Source organism: Netta rufina, assembly GCF_964035555.1.
Source record: "Netta rufina genome assembly, chromosome: 2".
NCBI classification, from domain to species: Eukaryota; Metazoa; Chordata; class Aves; order Anseriformes; family Anatidae; genus Netta; species Netta rufina.
Window position 1 is genome coordinate 67,637,843 of NC_140124.1, and position 21,304 is coordinate 67,659,146.

Consider the following 21,304-nt stretch of genomic DNA (forward strand, 5'->3'; position numbering starts at 1 on the left):
CTTTTTCCAGCCGCAGCCCACCCCATATTCCCGACGGCAACAGATTCAATCCGTTTCCCCGGAGGGGCTGGGGGACACCCCGCCTGTCACCGTCGCATCGCGCCTAGGGGCCACGGACGTCGCTTGTCCCTGCAGAGATGGGGCAGAGGGGGGCCCCGAACCCCCCGTGCCGGGGATAGCACCCCCCAGCACAGTCTGGAAGTATTACTATTATTATTATATAGTGTTATTATAATTTTATTTCCCCGCGGATTACAGTGCTGCGGGCCGGAGGAAAAGGCGTCCCAAAAACACGGGGGGCTGCTGGGGGCCAAAACCTTCCCTAAGCCGTGCTGGGCTTTCCCAGATTTTTGTTCCACATGTACCGGTATTTTTGTTAAATCGTCGATACAAGGAGATGCCTGAGAGAGAAAATCTTTGGTTAAAGACAGAAAGAGACGTCCTTCCCTTTTTTTTTTTTTTCTCTTTGCACCCACTTGTTTGTTTATTTTTTCTTTCCTAGAGCTGCTTTAGTCAGGCATTTGGCAGATTTAACGTTGCAAAGGAAACAAAGGAAAAAATGTAATTACATTTTTGGAAAACAAACAATAATTACACGACACAATCGGTATAATAGTAAGTGAAACACAGCAGCGGGAGTTAGAAACAATATTCAAGCCGTGGAGATGGGCTCCGCTGCTGACTCAGCGTTTCTGAATTCTACAAATTATCCTTACATCGGATTTCATCGGCTTCAGCTGCAGTCTATTGGCTTTTAAATTAAAACATATCTCGCTGATTAGGCACATATTAGCTGCCTGAAATAAAAATAAAATAAAAAAACACAAAAGGAAGGAAGCAGGTTTGCTGAGACACAAACAGTTTTGGTGAATGGAAGATATTTTGGGAGCCCTGCCTTCTACCTGTGCCCTGCTCCCCCTCTATTAGTGCCTTTGGCTGGGGTGAATTTCTGCAACACCTGTCACCTGGGAAGGCTGTGCGTTTGCATGGCCCGGGGCTGCAACTTCATGTCGGGGCACGTTATCCCCTGCCCTGGATAGGGCTGACAGTACCCCCTGACATCCACTCCACAGCTTCGTCCCTGCTCTTGCACGGAGATTTAGTTCTGGGGGGGGCTCTCTGGGTACCAGGAAAGTTGTGCGTGTGTTCATCTGTTTTTCAGTGGCCTGGATTTTACTTTAATTGAGAGCCTTTAGGATTAGTTGTAATAATAGGAGTGGTTAAGATGGGAAGGTCTCAAGGCTGGGAAGAACTCTCTTTGCCTCCGAATAAAATACCAGACATCCCACAGAAACAACCTTGTAGGGTATAGGTCTTGTGCGGACAGAGGGAAATCATCGGGCTGTTGGTGTGCTGTGAAGTGTATGTGAAATCAAGCATTTGCTCAAGCAGTCCTTCGTTCTGCTTCCTATTAAGCACCAAATCAAAAACATGATCAAAAATCAAAAAAGAAGGAAGTGAGAGATTAAAAAAAAAAAGAAGAAGAAGAAGAAAAAAAAAAAAAGACTACTTTAAGTGCCGAGCACTGAATCAGGAGAATCCCAGGGAGAAGTTTGGAGCTGTGCTGCTGCTCAGCCCCCCAGTTCTGCTCTCTGGATTCCCCAATTCCCAAGCAAGCAGGCGCATTACCGGCGACAACAGCAGCAGCAGGAGCAAACACGAGGCTCCTTGCTGCCCGCTCCTTTGAAAACAAACACGGTCTATTTTTGGTCAGGAAACTCCAGACAGAAGTGGCAAGTAAAGCTTTAAACCATTTGGAAATTCCTTTATGATTTAAAGAGAGAGCCGGGGGGCTTTAGTCCTCTGCCTGCCATTGGTTGCAAAAAGGGAAACAAAAGAGGTAAAATGCATTCTCCAACTAACTGGCGAAGCGTTTCATATGCATCAAAGGGAAAGAAAGAGCTAATCCGAAAATGACCACTTTAATGTACACAAAACCGTTGCAAACCCATGGCTACAGCGGCAGAACCGAGGGGGATTTTTAACTCACTACCACAACAAAAACCTACACTTAATGTCATAATAACAGATATTAAACAAAGGGGAATGAAAGGATCTCACGCTGGTTTTTCTGCATTCTTGACTCTAATTAAAAATATACAGAAAGAAGACATAGTTTGGGTCAAAATGGCATGAGAGCTGCCTTGTGCCAGCAAAGGGTCTACAATTATCAGCTTAGAGGCTGGACCTGAGAGGTCTCACTCTCTGGCTCTGGGGGAGCCATGAGCTGGGCGCGGGGGTCAGGGTGGGATGAGCTTGGCAAGGGCTGGGGGACAGGGCACCTAGTCCTACCCCTAGATGGCCATGGGACATCAAAAAGGGACTAAAACAAACATTCAAGCTTCTTTTTTTTTTTTTTTTTTCTTTTTTTTTTTTTTTTTCTTTTTTTCTCCTCTTAGTTTTGGAGGCTACTTGGACAGCCCTTCCAATTTGAATGGCGCCAGGGTGTGTGCCCAGCATCAGGTGGTGACTGCTCCCATCCAACAAGTGCCCTGCATGACAATACCTCCCCAGGGAGAAAATGCCAGCACAGAAGGAACTTTCTCTGAAACTGGGGGCCAGGAGCTGGAGCCAGACACATTCAAATGTGAGATAAGGCACATGCCGGCAATTAACTACTTGAATAAGATACTGAGGGCAGCAGCGGTCTTGTTCCTTGCTGTATTTTGGCAGAGGAGTGGATGATATTGTGGTTTAGTCTAATCCGGGTGCCCGGGCTCCACACAGAGGCAGCTACGTACAGCTCAAGAACCTGCAGTATGCAAGAGGTCGGATGGGGACCTTCCAGCCACGATTCACGAGTGACTTCAAGACTTTTTGATTTGACCCCGTAGTAATATCCATAGTGGCGTGTGCTTTGTGTTGCTGATGTTTCAGTGTAGGAAGTGCCTCTTCCCTGGTTTGTATGGAGGGAAGCATCTTTAATGCTCGTCTATTTTACTTTCAGAAGAACCAAACTTGGCCAGGTATCAAGAAGACAGGTCTGATGTGAAGAGTCACCAGTCTCACTGCTCTCTGCAGGCCTTCTTCCATCTTTGCAGAAGACTTTTAGGTGCCTGCAATCATCCTGGGCTACACTTGAGATATTCTCATTCACCAGCAACGGAAAGGGCTCCCTCAGTTAAGGTGGTTGAGGAAACCTACAGATGGTGCTCCCAGCCTAGGGAAGGGACAAAATTGGAAACTGAGGGAAGTCAAGCTGTAGGGGCGGGGGAGCAGTGGTGCTCTCATCACACAGCGTTCACACCTGAGCTCATTGTCCCATTTACCTGCCCCCAGAGCTGGTCTGAAGGACTGACAAGGAGCTCCTCCAAGAACTATATATGATCTCAAGAACAATATATGCTTCAGTGAATAAGGAAATAGCTGAGAGCACCCTCCAGACTTGCTACCTGATCCAACCTTGCATCTTGATATCTTTAGCTATTTCCTTCATGCAGAAAGTCCTCTCATGGTCCTCCAGAGAGGCCAGAGACTCATTGTCTGTGCCTCATCTTCAAAGGCTTCAGCAGCCCAAGTTGTCCTCACCTAGCACAGTCACACAGTTGGTGCTACAGGGAGAGCAGGGTCTTTCCAGCAAAGCCTACCTAACCTGAGGGCCTTTGCAAGACGCACAGGAAAACTTCCCCCATAATTGTAGGGTGCTCAGCTTGGGGCTGCCTGTGTAGTGCAATTATCTTTTACCAACACAGTGACTCCTGCTCACCCTGCAGCACAGCTGCCTCGCAGGAGCAAAAGGTTAAGTATTAATTACTGCCTGTAAATCCAAGAGGTCTTCTCCAGACAGCATCACTAACACTTCCAAGACTGGCTTTATACATGTTGAGTAAAAGCTGTCAGATGGCGATTTCAGCTAGCATCATTTTTCAGCCTGTAAAATCATAAATGGGGGAGAGGAATACCTGACATTTCAGGGCTTGAGCTGGGGCTCTTTGCCTCCACTCTGTTTATGGCTTTGGAGTGACACCTACACAGCAGCATTTGAAATATTTATGTGCTGTTTTCGGTGAACACCTGCAGAGGAATCCCACTCCTCATTACAGAGGATGCTCACAGGACTGGAGAGAGAGGAGCGAGAAAGCTGATTTTCCTGCTGCAGGTGTAGGCTCACACTACTTAATCCTGCACTCATCTTTGGCTAGGGCACTTGGGGGAAGTGAACCCCGATACTCAGCATCGCAAGGGTGCAGCTCAGCCACCCCCTGGGATGGATGCCAGTCTGCATCCCCTCTGGGCCCATGGTCTCCTGTACCAGGCTATTAAAGATATCGCTACCTGGTCTCACAAGGGGAACAGTCCTGCCTCAGACAAGACAGCTGTGAGGCAGCTCTGACGCTGTGGATGCTTTCTGTGTGGTGGGGTGCCCACCAGACACACGAGGTGAGCAGGATGCTATGAGCATGTCCAAAGCACACTGCCTCTCTCCTAAAGATAGGCTTTTACCTGCAGCTTGCAGAATATTGATTTTGGAGGTGCGTTTCCTTAGTTCCCTTTGTATGAGACACAGTGTGTGTTGGTGTGGCTGAAGTCCTCATCAGGACAAGTACATCAGAAATAGCAATGGACAGATGGATTTTAAAATAAAAATGATTTTGTGCAGCAGCAACTTTGTATACAGTTCTTTCTTGGAGAGATGATCTTAACTAGCTATCCTATTGTAAAGCCAGTTGGGCTCTTGAGATAAAAACAACAGGAGGAATTTGAATCTAATAATAAAATTATCATCATCATCACCAAAGGAAATGGTAATGACAGCCAGGATGAGCTTGACCATTTCTCCCAGGCTAATAAAATAATCTGGTTTGCCTTGCTCATATCTGATAGTGCCTAATTGCCATGCCAGTTGCAGTCCTATTGCCAGTGTAATTTTGAAGCGATTTACCATTTGTCTGCAAAAATTTGCCCTCTTGTGAGTCTTGCTTTATACATTCTTCCCCAGGATGTGCTAATTTTCTTAACCAAAATTGTGAAGAATGATTGGTTAAGCCATAAAAATAAACACTGACATATTTAGGGCCAAAATGTGTCATCATTTCACTCTTAAGGGTGTGAGCACTCACGGCATGTTCTGCACGGGCAGGTTTTCTCTTGCACCTCTTGGCCAGCTTGATGGCTTGATGGATGTGCTGAGATGGGGATGGGAGGAAGGGCAGTGGGGAGGCTGGGAACCAGACCAAGACATAGGAGACCTGCATTTGCTTCTGTTCCTCCTGCAATAGGGAATAGGCAGGAGGAGGTGGGATCACAGTTCAGTGTACGTGCCATGCTTTTTGTGGTCTGCTTGAAGAATATTCCTACAACATAAATGCAAGCTCTTGGTACATCAGAGGAACAAAAGGCACCATACCCCTTCTGTAGTCAACAAGTTTGTTCTTCACATTTTTCAAGTACAGAGGTGCTGAGATCACATTTATGAGCCTGTGCCTGGTCCTTCTGCATGGAGAGCAACGGGAAACAGCTAGGTGTCTCTCTGCACTTTCAGGTGCTTGAGTGCTTTAAAAATCTGAGCCCTGTGTGTCTGTGTCCTTGTCTTAAAATAGGTCTAACTGCTTTGGAAACAGTAGGAAATATTACCGCAAACACTCAGTGGCCTGTTTCTAACTACATGTTAGAAAATAAAGACAAAAAGGGCACTGTGAATCCATGCTACCCTTGCCAGGGGAGCATCTAATAAGGCCAGACGGAGAGCTGAACCCTGCAGATGGGATATGTGGGGTTGGCTGTGCCCGCTGAGTGTGGGGGGATTGGTCCCACGAGGAAGGCTTCCCACACCTCAGCATTTGGAGACCTGGGCACAGAGGTGGGGCTGCCAAGGCACTGTGACATCCCTTGCACCCTTGGCATCACCTTCTGCTGCTCTGCAGATTTTTAGTGAAAAATGCATGAGAAGGAAAATTCTCAAGGAGAGGAAGCAAACCCCACAACCCTGCTTATAATTAATGCCAAGATTTAAACCCAAAATGACAGGGAGCTCACATTTTAAGCTGGGCCTGTGTCCTGTTTTCTCCCTGTTGAGCGAGAATGCAGTACTGTTACTTCAGATTCCTTGTTTGCTGTGGCACTGATAGTATCCAGGGTGGGAATGGTTGCACTCATCTACTGCCATGTTTCTTCAACGACAGAGTTGTTTTTCTCTGGCTACTCCTCAAGTGGGCTATTTGTCCCTAAACTCATTGGCCTCCATCAGACCCAGCCTCTGAGATTCGGTATGAATCTCGCTGGTAGTGTCCTTCCTGGTGGCCTTTAAGGTAGGATCCTCCAAGTGACAGACAGACCTCTAGCTCCTCAGTCATTGCCCTTCGTCTTGTCCCTAAGCGCCTCCTGTGAACTTCCACAAAAGGACTCTGAGCATAGCTGCAGAGTATGATACGTCCTGGCATCCCTGCTTAGGCTTCTTCAAAATGTGCTTCCCCTTGTTCAGAGCAATCAGTCCATTCCTGATGATGGTTCAGCAATGCCTCCCAGGCAAGTGAGGGCATGATCAGTCCTCCTTCTCCAAATTTTATTGTGAGTGAGTCAGATAAATCAGCTGGGCATGGAGAGGCTCTGTGAGGCAGGGGAGAGAAGAGGCTGCTGGTGCCTGCATGTCCCTCACAGAGGAGACAAGATGGCTCCTGGGGCTGGGAGGGTTTGGTGCCAGCACCCCGGCACCCGAGGCCACCACACTTGAGGCATGAGGCCACCATGCACCACAGCTGAATTTAGGGATTTTCATGGGTCTTTTTTTCTGTAGAAGCAGACCTGTTGTTGCATCCAGCTATGCCTTCTTGAAAAGCATGGATATCTGGAGGTATGGCCATGTGTTAGCAACAGTATGATGAAATCTAGAAGTGACTCCTCTGTCAGTTATCATAAAATGCCTTCTGGGGTAGCAACAAGCTTTTATTTTAATGGCAAACAAAGAAAAAAAGTATGTCTCTTTTCATTGCTAGTTGGTGTTTCAGTAATCCATTAACTTTTCAAGAGAAATCCTTTTAGGATCCAGGTTTAATTTTATTCACAGTTATGTACAGGACAGAAAATGGTACCAAAAAAGGACAGAGTAAGAAAGGAAGGTGTTTTCTATGATTACTTACTTTTGAGGTAGCAGATAGCACACATATCCTATCCTCTCCAAAACAAAGAATCCAATAGATAATTTTTAGATGGTAAGTTGCCACTGAGAAACTTGATTAACCCTGGTCATGGTCTAGCATGCTAGCGCTTCTCCTATCACAGCAGTACATCTTAGACATGACAGCTGATCAGCCTTAACACTGCTGCGGCTGGCAAAAGCAGAAGCAATTTCCCTCAGCAATGTATGGCCCACAGACCTCACTCAGCCAGCTCACCCCTAAATTAGCCTCTAGTTTGGGCACTTCTTGTTACCAGGAGAAGGCCTTGGGATCAGGCCATCTGGGATCTGGGGCAGCCTTGAGCAGAGGAAGAGTGAGCTTTTGCTGTTCTGCCCTGCAGCAGAGTGATGCCATCAGCAATGACAGCCACACGACCGCTTTGTACTTGCAGTGCATGGCACCTCTGGCTCAGACGCGTGGGACAGTGCTAGTGCTGTCCTCTGCCGGGAAGGGAATCAAAGCAACGGGCTGTTAAGGGAGCAGTTCAAGGCCAAAAATCATGCCCCACACAGAGCTGGAAAGAAATGCAAGACACTTGCCTCTCAAACCCTGTATAAATCACCCTTCCCCCCTGCAGGGTGGTATAGGATTTACAATGGGGAAAATAAGCATGGTGTAGACATATAGAATAAAGGGAAGATGTGAAAGAATTTGCACAGGACTGTGGATTTTCAGGGAGCAAACTACATGTGCCTTGTAATTGCTTTTTGAGATTATTGGGTGCAGAGAAGGGTTTGGTCTGTTTCCATGTATGGGAATCACAAGTGAAACTTGCTTTAACTAAATCCTGCCAACATGATATCCCTGTGTGCTTTTACTGCTGGCATCAGGAGGTAGGCTACAGCTATGAGCACAGTGCTCAAGACATGCAGAAGGTGAATATAAGGATACTGCAAAAGCAATAGACATGAATAGACGTTATACATTCAACTTTAACTCCTGCTTGATATGTGAATTTGCATTGCCTAACCGGTGAGGGGTGGGTGTTTCTTTTGCATTACTTGCTCTTTAAGGATGTGATTAAAATGAGGCTATAAAACATCCTGTGTTTTATTCCAAAGTCACCTACTAGACAAAAAAAGTGAGAATATCCTGGGGAGTGTCAGTAGTGGGACCATCTCCCATCATCAGAGTGCTTAAGCTAACCTCTTCACAGCACATATGTAAAACTTTGTCCATTGTCCAGTGCTGGGTCTATAAGAAATGCTTTATTAACACCAGGACAAATCAAAATGTCTGCACAAGACCTGCAAAGGATGGCATATGTTGAACATCTCCTCATCAGCTCTGCCCCCAGTGTGGTGATGTCCCCTTAGGGATGTAGACAGCAGCCCCCATCACTGCCAGTGAACCCCATGGGGTTCCAGAGGAAGGAAAATCCCAACCAAAGCCAAAAGTTAGTTCTGCAGCATTATCATAAAAAGTGTAGTTGCACAAGGGGCTATTCTCTGGTTGTGTTTATGTGGCTTGCCAGTTAGTGTTAATAGCAGCTACTCTTGTATGTCCCACAGTGGGAACAAGCCTCTTAGTGAATAAAGTAGTGTTAAATTCTGGGTAAGACATCAAAGTGCCAGTAAAACCAGTGCTATAAGATTACCTCTGGCAGCTCCAGTTTGTGACCAACCTATTTTTAATATTATAAAATCTGTTGCTCCCCTCCCATGAATAGGCATACTATATTTTGCTCTTTCAAGTCAGAACATGCCTTTGTGAATTTTTTTCTCTCTTGCTTTCTCTTTTTTACGTGTCTCAATACTTTCCCCTGTTCTCTACAAATGAAACTAAAACTGAGGGCTCAAAGATTCACGTCAATGAAGACCCCACAATTTTAAGTCATGGGTGAGACCCTCATACTAATCTTTGAGGGCAAGCTGGGCATTTGTTGTAAACCAACAGCAACAGCATGCCTCAATATGAATGCACATATGGTACCTACAAAATATCATGTGCTTCTTAATTTGGGACCTCAGCAACACCTTAGCATACGGAGAATATAAGAACCACAAGAAAAGGCCATGGGAAGAGGAAAAGGCCCTTTTAATTCCACCTTCCTGCTTTTTCAACCTCCTCCCCCATCCTCTCCTTCTCCACCAACAAATGAAGGTGTCTGTGCAACTCATTTACATGCTTTGCTTAGACTGCCTACTCTGATAATTTATTCCATATGTTTATTGCCCTTTGTGTGAAATACTCCTGCCTGTGTTCCCTATTTGCTTATAATTTCTGAATTTTTCAGGTCCTACCTCCTGTTTTTCGTTTCGTTTTATTTTGTTTTGAACCTGCTCACCCATGTGTGATCTCTGTGAAATTTCTGCTTACAGCAAAGTTAGCAGCCGATGTTACTTTTAGCCTTTGCGAAGCAGTGCCTTGTTCAGGGGGACTATGCTGAGGCTGCAGACAGGATGGGACCTACTGGGAGATGTAATTAGTGCCAGCCCTGCTTTGGTGAGTCAGCGCTCCCCTTCTCTTCTGCTGTTTCAGGAGCCACAGCTTTCCAGAATGGGCCCATAAGGAGAGGAAGTGTCAAGGCACCTCTCAATACATGGCTGGGTTTAACAAAGCACTGAGCTATGTGAAGCAGCTCCAGCTTGAGAAGGAAATGCTCTGAGAATGTGATTTTGAGCCTGAGATTTGGTTTTTGAAATCTCACCTGTGCTATTTTCAAGAAAATGGTGGCACTTGCCACTGCCACAGTTCTATTACACCCTCATGCTCATTCATGAGTTTAGTTTATGGGCAGCATCCATGTGGCATCTCCTGTACACCCCTCAGACTGGACACATTGATGGACACCCTGTGAGCATCACCCAGCCACAAGACTTCTGAATGCTTGGGCAGCTCAGTGCTTCCCAAGAATGCTGCCTGAGCAGGACTTGGAGGATTTTCTACAAAATGGGAATGCAGTACATAGTGGTGGGCATCATCTGCACCCAGCACAACCTAGTGGGAATGTGAGTGTTCAGTCCAGCTGTGGCAAGATGGGAGCTCCCCAGGAGGCTGGTAGGTGCTGGGGTGGGATGTGCCTCTGGGGCATCAGAGGGTGAGCCCTAACAGGCATGTGACATTTCTCAGCACCCACACTGTTTGTCAGGCAAGGAGCTGCTGCCAAGCTGGGTTAGTATTGCCTGCAACATGAACTCTTTTCCTGATGGCTGCTAGGAGAACATCAATTATTTTTTACTATGGAAAAAAAAAAAAAGTTTTTTTTTTTTTTTTTTCTCTGTGTGTGCATGTGTTTGTGGGGGCACTTTAGAGAATTTCTGTCTCATTTGGTAGATATCATCCCTGTTTTTCTTCCCAGTGATGTGAGAGTGCACATATTTTTGGTCCCTTTTTGTCTTGTTGGCTTCAGTATTTCCAAATAAATGGAAGTGATTGCTTCAGTTGTGGCTGAATTCTTTGTGCAGAAAGACACTTAAACTTGTACTCAGCTTTAAACTTGGGAGTTATCGGTTTGACTGTGGGTCAGCCCCACAGATTCTGGATGTGCACCCATGCCATCACTTTTCGTGGTGTTGTGTAACCTCTTCATAAATTTCTCTTATATATATATCGGTGTCTAGGTCAGGATCTGTATCTTTTCAGTGACCCATTCCAGAAGATGCAGTATTATATACAAATAGATAAATCAATAAGTACACATACACATATATAAAACCAAAGTGTGCAAATGTAATTTGCTAGAGAATCCTGACTGTAAAAAGTCTTGCAGAAACATATGTGTAACTAAATACGAAGTATTGGTATGTCCCAAGACATATTCTGTGTCATTATTTCCATATCCATGTCATTGCTTCTAAATTGTCTAATACTCTTAACCGTTTTTCATGTTTTCCTACCTGGGACGGAAATGCATCCTCTTTGACCATCGCTATGTGGCTCGTGTGAGGGACAGTCTCCATGATATTGCTAAGGATTTTGGTTCAGGTGATGCATCTCTGCAATAGTTCCATTGCCTCTGATTTGACCTTAAATCTTAAATTTTGTGATTGTGGTGTAAGAATTTTACATACCATGATGTCAAGCTTTGCCTTCCAACACATAAGGCAGCCCCCACCAGAGACATCACCTGTGCCCAGGGACTCTTCTTTTGGGGGAGATTTTTATTAAAAGGGGCCCAAGCAGCACATGCATGTACAAACAGATACTGTGGGTGTGTAAGACATGGGAAGAAGTGTGCGTGGGGAGCATTTTGCTTTTGTGAAGGCTCAGATTAGCAAGGCTGCCTTTGTGTCATCCCACCCTTCTCCCAGGGCTATTCATCTTACCCAGGGTTGCTCCTGGGCACAAGGGAGCATCCTGGGATGTAGTACATCCTGTCAGAGTTTATCTGATCTACACAGGAAAAAAATCTGACCTCCTATTTAGAAGTTTTTTCTGCAGATCAACATTGGTAATTTTACTCTTGTTTTATTTAACATGTCAAATTGAGACTAAGGTATTCACTCTCCTGGTTTTTAACAGTTACTGATTTTACCACGTTTGGTTTGGCAGTTAAAAAAAATCAACAGAAGGATTACATTTCAATGGCACAACACCCTAATCCTCAGGCAAATGATTTGTCCAAGCTTAATATGAAGTACTTAGGATGTATTGTTTGATGTAAACACTAGTTCTAATAAAATGGTGCCTGAGGTACAGTTCTTCAACTTGTAATACCCTATTTGTGTTGGCCTGTACACATTGGATTTGAAACCATTATAATAAAATATATCCTCTTCAGTCTGATAAAAAATAAAAAATAATTAAAAAAAAATCACAGTATAGGGCCTCCTCTCCAAGGGAGGACACAGAGCATAGCCAGGAGTCTCCTGCGCACAAGGCGGGCCATGTTAGGGTCAGCTAGGATTGTGCCCCATCATCCACAGAGTATTTCTAGGGCAAAAATCAGCTCTGTCCAATGGATTTTTCCCTTGCATGATGCATGCAGGGCAATCCCCACAACACTCAGCAGGCAGAAGGTTGCAGCAGGCATGTGCTTGGGTAGAGCAGTGGGGCTGAAGGGAAGGAGGTTCCCTCATCCCCATGCTGTGTCCCACATTTCCTGCCCCATCATGGTAGGGCAGGAAGTGTGTTTGGTGTGTCAAGATGTCACATTCACCTTACCACCTCATTAGTACACGAGTGACAGAAAGTCACCTCCAGCCACCTCCCCTGCTGCTTGCACTACTGGGTTCCTCTGAAAGGTTTTCACAGAAATAACAAAAAATGTGCTGTTCTGGCAGGGTTGTAGCAGTGCAGCTCACTGATGACTGAATGCGTTTTGGGAGTAAATACCTACATTTTGGATGAGTTTCCTCATTCTTGCTGAGCTATGACTTGCTCAAAGTAATGTCTTCATATCTGTCTTTAATGCTGTCTTGTAAATCCTTTTAAAAAATGAGGCACAAGTGATGAGGACAGAGACATCCCATTTGACACAGAGGTTTTGGTTTTGATGGGAGGGGAAGGGTACCCTACATCTTGTTCAGTAACATTTCTGTTTTCTCCAAGGAAAATCAGAAACATTAATTGTGTAATGAGGAAACATTCAGCTTTCTTGCTCAATGCCCCTGAGTTAGCTTGTGGGACAAGCTAATGAAACTGGAGCATGATCAGATATTCCAATTTCCAGGGCTCAGTGTCTGTTGTCACATGCATCAGACCTTGTGGGACTGAATAAGTCAACCCAAACTTTGTAGGGAGCATGGCAGAAAATGCCACCCAAAGCTACAGGGGCTGACTGGTCCTAACAGTCTGTGTGGGTTGAGACAGGTAAAAAGGAAAAGGAAAAAGCTAATTCCCCACACTGGCTCTAGAAGATGAACAGGCTTCTGTTGGGGAGGAGCTGAGGAACAACAAATGCAAATAGCACCCAGCCTTCTTCCCCTTTCTGGAGTTTTGTTTCACAACCAGCTTTCCTGTGAAAACAGAAAAATGTGGGCATCAAAACACAGGAAACAGCAACACCGGAAGATGAGTTTCTGCTCTTTCCTCAGAAGATACCACTCCCTTCAGGACCTGTCCCTAATTCTGCGTTAGTTCTCAGCTTTGCCTGTGGCAGCTGTGGAGAAAGCCTTTTTGGGGATCCCTTTTTCAAAGATGTGGTGTGTCCATTTAATTGTTGGTTGAGGGAGAAGATAGGCAGAGTGGTTGGGGAAGGTGACCAGGTGTCAGGATTTCCTAAGCAGTGTGGAGATGCCCTCTCTCAGCTCCAGCAAGATGAATTGAAACACCATTGCTGCTGTTCATGGCCATGCACTGTGGAGGAACAGAGCCTTGGACAGTGCCAAAAACACCCTGTGGAAAATCACCAGGGTTAGCTCCAAAGGTTTGCCTAGGTGGTATAGGGAGCCCTGTGTGCTGGTGGCCATGCCCCTGCCACCACCGCTACCACCTCTTGCTCCAGTGGCCATGTGCCCACAACTGGAGGTCCTGCTCCCAAGCTGTGACCCAGATTTGTGGGTCGCAACCTTTCTGTGCATGTTCTCAGGCATTTTTAAAACAAGCACTGCGATGCTTAGTCCCAGACCTTGCAGGGAATTATGCATGGAGGCTGATCAGATAAAAACTGTGCCTTCCACTCCAGGAGCAGGGGCTGAAATTACACCCTGTAATTATAATGTAGTTAACCTGTGACTGTGCTTGGTATTTTTTTTCCTTCAAGCCAATTATTACTAAAACTGTAAACTCAGTATGACTGAGTTGTTTATCACTGCCCTGAGAGGAAATCATCATTTAGCTTCACACTCCTCAGGAGTCAGGTACTTCTTACCTTATATTTACACTGCTGTTAAGATAATGTTAGCATTAATACCGCTATTTTTCCTGTATTAATGCAACATTGTTGATATTAATAATATTTAATTCAACTCCTCACTTCCTTAGGAAGAATCAAAGCCCAGAGTTATTATTAAGTGTGCAACTGGGTAATAAGCAGCTTGTCTCAGCAAAATTACAGCCTTTATGGCAAGGTGGCAATAGGCTGTGGAAGCCTTGCCTGCTTGCTGAAGCTTAGCAGCAGCTAGCATTGCAGGGGAAAAATAGTATTTGGTCCTATGGATGGAAGAGTTGGGCCTGATTCCTCCAATAATTCACTTGGACTACTTTTTTATTCTGCTCTTTGAGAGTTCATTTTACCTGCATCAGTATAAACCCTGTTCTGGACCTGGGGGGTTTCTCTAGAACACTCTTCTGTCTGGCTTTGGAATGAGAGCAGATTACTGGGGGTGCTCTAAATTCCCAGGGGAAGAGACCTGCACATCTTGAGGTGGCCCACACTGGGAGACTTTGCTTTACAATTCAGAAACCTTACACTGCAGTTTAGCCCTCTGATCACCTGAGAAAGTCAGTCCTCTTTTTTCTCCCTCCACACAATTTTTTTTTAAACTCCTTGATCTGCAGAGAAAGGGGTCTGCTGTTTGTTTATTATAGAAATGACACAAGCTTAGGAAAACATTAGTTTATGCTAATACATATTTTTCAGCCTTTCTAAAAGTAACATTTTATTCCCCAAACCCTCCATGTGAAATCTCCTGTAATCTGTCAGAGATACCCCTTCCCTTACGCCACCATGTAAACACAATTTTCTCTTCCAAGCTGCTCAAAACCCATCTATTTTGCTTTTGGTAGCTACATGCTTCCCTGTGCCTCCTCATACAGAAACCAGCTCTGGCTCCACTGCCATTTTTGCTCCAAAATACCCAGGCTGAGCACAGCACTCTGTACAGGGCTTATTAATAAAGTGCTCCACTCCTGCCACTGTGCTGACTCCTTGCAGACCCAGCAGTGGGCAGAATGTGATCAAGGAAGATGACACCGATAGATGCATCTCCCCAGAAAGCCTCCACATAATTAACAACATCTCGGTCCATAGCCTCAAGTTGGCGTGCACTTGAGAAACAGTTTGGGTCTATCGCTTTTCACTCCTGACATGGATCAAACTGGCCGTAACGGGGCTCACTTTGAGTTTTATGGACTTCATCAATGCTAAGAAAGGATTTTTTATTTTTTTTTAAAGCATTACTTTTTTTTTTTTTTTATGTGTGGAGAAAGAGCATGCTGCCTTGCCATCCCCAGTCAAATCTCCCCACCTCTTTGTCTACAAAATAGCTCGTCCGTGCCCAAACCCCCGGCCGCGGGGCAATTAGGGGGCGTCCCGCTGTGCCCCGGCCGGCGAGCTGCTGCTCCCACGGGCGGCCCCCTTGCAGCCCGAGGGTCCCCCACGCGTGGGCTGGGGACCCCACGCCCTGAGGGGAGTGGAGCATCCTCTGCCGGCAGCCGGCTGGGGCGGCCAGGGACTGAATTTGATGTATGAGCTTTGGCTCGCCGTTGTGAGTCAGCCCCGAACTAGCCGCAGGCGAAAGGAAAAAAAAAATCTTTTGTGATTAATTAGAAAAACTGGACAATTATGAATTGACTACGCTCAGGCAGCGTGCGGCGATATAAATAGTAATGAAGGCGGCTAGATGTGATGGACGCGCCGTGTTTGTGTGAGCTCGCAGGGAAAAGGATCCGATGAAGCTGGTGTCGCCTTAAATCACGCAATTCCTGCTCTCTGACTCTTTGTTCGCTCCGTCCCCGCGATTAGATTTGAAACTTTACAACATAATTTTGGTTGTATTGTCTAAACGCCGGGTTGTGCTTTTGCTGTCTGCCCACAACGTATGCTTCTTTTCAACGAGCATCTCAAATTATTATGGTATGACGACTGAATAAGTCCAGCGGTGCTGTAAGTGGTGCGCAGTCATCGTTGCTCCTTTGTGTTTGTCAACAGCCTTTGCACAGGGGCTGACAGGCTCCGCGCACAGGGAGCTGAGGGTTATTTGAATTCCCCAGCTTCTTCCCAGTTTGTAGAGCGGGGGAGGGGGAAATAACAACAATCAACAACAACAATCAACAACAACAATCAACAACAACAACAACAACAACAACAACAACAACAACAACAACAACAACAACAATAATAATAATAATAATAATAATAATAATAATAATAATAATAATATCTGTAGGCAGCTCTCTAACGCACAATGGGTAATTGCATTCACCGCGTTCTACATCACTCTTCATTTGGCCGCCGCCTAATTAATATATATATATAATGTATTTATATTTATATATATATCGGGGATGAGATCGCGTCATTGCTCGCTTTTGCCCCCGGTTTCGGGGGAGCGGCGCACTTCGTAGGAACACACGCGGCTTCTTCGTGTCGTGCGGGAAAAACCCACGCGGTTCATCCAGGGGCATCATCTGCCCCTCCCCCTCTCCCTCCGTCTGTCTGTCCGTCCGTCCGTGCTTGCCCTCGCAGCCCCAAAGCAGGGAGCGGTTTCCCGTGCTCATCTCTATACCCGTGCACGCAGGGGCACCGCTCTCGGTGCTGGGACAATTGCAAGGATGGGCTGGAGCCTCCTGCCGCGTTTACTTGCTAAAATGATCAGGGGTTACACATGCACACAACAGTTTTTTTTTTTTTTAATGATTTTTCTTTTTTTCTTTTCTTTTTTTTTTTTTTTCTTTTTTATTTTTCCCACCTTTGCAGCTTCGATTTTTGCCCTTTAGGTTTTGTTTTCACGGGGAAGAGTTTAACACCAACATTTCATGCTTGCAAACGTAATCGGGGTAAGGCAGTGCGTGGGCTTTTTGCTTCACCACCCTGCCAAAAGTGCGTGGGCACCCACGGGTGCTCTGCTGAAGAGGGCTCCTGGAGCCGAAATTACTTCTTGCCTCCTCCAACTGAAGAAATGGGGTTGGAGAGGTACACTCGGTGTTGGATTATCACAGCAATTCTCCAACCAAAAATGCAACACCGTAACATGAAGGCATGCCTCTTCCACAGTTTGTTGCACTTTTACTGCCTCTGAGTCAAAGAGCAAACATATGATTGGGCAGGTTTGAGAGATAAGACAATAATAAACGTTTCTTCAAGACTACTAATGATCTTTCAGTAGATACTGTTGACAGAAGATGCAGATAACATCATGCAAAACAGGGTAAATGGCTCCTGATGGCATTAACTGTTCTCAGGTCCTATGCGGCGTTTTGGGGAAGGGGTGGGTTTTTTTACACTTTGGACCGTGCCTGAATTAACAGAGCGCTGATTAAAGGCTTTGAGTACAACTGCAAACTACTGCAAATAATAGGAGAGCAACTGGGGGCATTTGCTGTCAAATGTCCCACATAAATGTAGAGATGTGCAGAGTGACACTACTGGAGACTGTATTTTTTGCTGATACATTATCCCTAACATTAAATTTAATGAAACTCTGTATTGGTACAGACCACTAGTATAATGTTCTAGTCTCACAAGGTGTTAATTGGCACATCTTTGAAAATTTACAGAATCAGTCTAAATTTTGACTGAAGCCATCAGGCCATATTCATTTTGAATTCCATCTGGAAATGTAGGGGAACAAGGACAATATCAACCCCATTATCCTGCATCTCTACCAACTCACCTAAAAGCAAACGCGGGTCTTTATCTTGCAGATCCTCCATGCACAAAATTTCCATTACAGTCGTGATATCTGACTTAGCAATTGATTTTCTCATTATTGTTCCCATGTCAATAATTCCCCATTCCAAGCCAGAGTGTATCTGCTTTGCAACTAGGAGCCTGACCTCAGCACAACTGCTGCATGCTAGTTTTTTTATCTGGTGACCTGGAGCATCTCTAAAATGCTAAGGCATGGCAGCAAGGGCTCCAATCTCCCAGCCATGTGCTGTGCATTTGCTGGGTTTGGAAGACCTCTGTAAAACACACAAAAGTGTATTTTTATTTCTCTTTGCAAATTGTGTCCAGATTGCAGCATGGACAACCCCATGCACTTTGCTTTGCCGTACTGTGTCAGGTTCCTGGTGTGGTCCCTTGCCTGGACACGCCAAAACCTCCCTTTAGCCCCAGAGATGCTCTCTGGCTGCCCCTCCTCCAGGATGTTGGGCTAACTGTGTCCCCATCTGCTTTTTATTCCCTGAGCAAGTCAATCCGTCAGAAATCTCTAGGTAGGTCATCAAAGTGATTTGCACTGCACTTGGTGCATTTTGGGGTGTAGCCAAGCAAACCTCACTTCAGCCTGTGTCTTATACCCATGATATGGTTGACACTAACAGCACCATTCCTGGACTGTACCAGGGGTGCTCAAGCTTAGTGGTGGGTCAGATCCAAATGGCTGCAGTGAAGTTTCCTTCTCAGGGTCCTACTCCAATAAACAAACAAACAAACAAACAAACAAAAACCCCACCACAACAAAAACACATTTTGCTTTCCATTATATTATGTATCATGTTATAAGGTAGTCTTTTAAAGTAATATTGATTTAAACTTTTTTTTTTTTTTTTTTTTTTTCTGGGTACTTTTTCTGCCATTAGTGATAGCTGATCATTGTTGCTGTTCTTTTTACCTAGGACATAATTTTGTTTCCAGGCCTTGAATAATTGCAGTACAACGTCTGTCACCTAAGGTGATGCCTTTCACCAGGATTTGGAGGTTGCATCTTTGACATGGAGGAGCTCTAATGATTTTGTGCCCTGAGCTCCTTCACTGAGCCAGGGAGAGGAGGATTATGTCCTGACCACAAGGCAGGGGTCAGTGTCTGTTCACTCCAGTCACTGCTGTTAAACCACACCTCTGAAAAGAGAGACAGAAAGAAAAACAGAATGCAAACAGAATGAAATAACAGAATCCTCTACCTGCTGCCCCCAAATATATGTTCAAATGGTGGCAGGGGTGGGGAGAAGACCAGAAGCCCCTCGATGCTGAGAGGCTGTTTGGCATCACAGGGCTTGGGTTGCCGACCACTTGCTGGGCATCTCTGACTTTCTCATTCCATGCTCTGCTCCTCATCTCCAGCATCTGTTCAGCAGCAATGGTCATCAGTGTTGCTTTCACTTTGTTGTTGTTGCAAGGTGGGCTTTTGTCACTTCTGCTGGCACAGGGGCCATGCCAACTGCTTTTGGGTGTCCTCAAGGTACAGCTGGTAGCTCCTGGTCTTCCTACAGGGCTTCCTGTTGGCCAGGCTTCTCACATTTGACTTTGGCACAGCCACAACAGTACTAGGTATGTCATGTTCCCAAATACTTACTGAAATCTCCCATTTAGATAGTAGCTATTAGGCAATTTTGGATGTTGCTCTTGTCCTGGCATGACCTTCTGTAACTATACCTTAAGATTAATTGTATTTGCTCAAGGAGTTGGCAGAGTTGTGTTTTGCCTTCTGCTTACTTGCCCCAAACTGGTGAACTTAATAAAGTGTTGTGAGGTGTGTTGTGATATTCCAATGATGACAAATATCAACCTTTTTCATCTACCAAGACTTTTTGTTATCTAGTTCATCATCTACCATCTGCCAGCCTGTTTGACATTGCACAGTGTAGACTTGGCACATTACTCCTCACTGATATATTAAAGGGAATTGGTCAGAGGAACCACTTACAGCCTATGCTAGCTGTTTCTGACTTAACTGGAAATGCATGTGACGCAAACTAGGATTTATAATTTGTTAACCTGCTGCTATGTGCTGTGCTGTGCAACACCTTATCAAAACACCCAGAACTGAACTAGAAGAAGACAGCAAATAAGAGGCATGTCACTCAGTGACATTTCTGTTTTCCCTCAAATAGGTATTCATCAGTCACATACCAAAAATTTTCAGGAATTTCATGTTGTTTCAGTGATTCTGTAGTATGTTGCCTCCTCCATTTATTACAGCATCACTTGGTTATCTTATCTCTGGTGGGTGCACTGCTATCTACAAAGGAATGTCTCCTGCTCTGCTTTTATGCCTCAGCTGAACGCTGAAGGCTGTGACTAAGATTTCTGACTGCTTAGAATGACATGATAGTGCATTCATCTCCTGTTAGCCAAGGGAAGATTTTTATCTGGAAGTACCTAGACCTTGTCTATTGGCTGTTCATCTGGAGCCATGCTTTCAAAATCCTGTCAGGTTGGGTCAAGTTCTGGGTTTGCCCCAGCACAGATGCCAGTTGACTTTGGTTCAAATAGGACATGAGGAAATGTAGGGCTAACATTTACTTCACATCAGCCTTTTGAAATTCTTTGCTCCCTTTAAATCGAGCATGAGCTCATTTTGAAGTTTTCTGGTCAGATTTGTGCAGTTTGGGTACAATTTGATAAATGGTGTCCTTAATATGATTTCCAGTGTTTTATGGACTTACTCATTTTTACCGTGGTTTATTTCTGCCTATATTCATAGACTTGAGATTTGATGTATATATTTTTTTTCCCTTTCCAATTTTCAACTACAGTCTATTGTATTTCAGGCTATGACTTGCTGAAAACAGCCTCCAAAACCAGGTGAGGTTGTACCAGGTTCTTCTGTTACTCTCAAGATTTTTCATTAGAAATGTTTCTCTGACTCTTTTGCATAATTCCCAGAAGCTTTTCTCTTGTCAGACATGCTAGTGGCACTCTGAATTATCCCAAAGACACTCTGAATAGAGCACTTAACTGAAGCCAATTAGAGGATGAATTTGCTTAGGTATGTTAACTTGTCTGTGAAGGTATGGGAGACTGTCTTGATTTGGTATCTTTCCACTAAATAATCTTCAATTTATTTGTATTTTGCCAAGCTACTTTTCTTCTCAGTATGTGCTCTGTAAGTTTATGGTTGAATTTAGCTTTTCCTCCTCTTATGTTTAGAGTTCCATACTCACACTCATTCCTCTTTCTACACAGCGTGACTATTTCTGACCTCAAGTCAGAAGATCATCTGAAATTGTGTCAGCTTATCTGAAACCTTCAAGACAAGAAACATTGCTGAGAATCTTTTTTTGTTGCCTGTACAGATTGTTTGCTATATAGACTAGAAAAATTGAGACCTATTCTCTAGATATTACTCTAGTGCAAATAACCACAATTAACAGTTTGCCCATCTCCAAAGGAAGGCACCTGCCCACATACCATATCTACCAGTAAAGGAAGGAAAGAAGCAATGGCATGTTTTTCCCATAGCAAATTGGATTGGCTAAAGACAATTGCTTGCATCCAGTAGAGGAAGTACTCCTATTTAGTGCAGATTGGCCATGTTTTCCTCTATTGTCTTTACCTCTTTCTCTGGCTGACATTGGTAATCAAGTCATCCAGAATTCTTGCCATTGACTCCAATCAGAGAGGGAAGTGGAGCCCTGATGTTTGCAATGGAAAATAACGGGACTTGCTTGATACCCAACAGTGTTGAAAATGCTGTTCC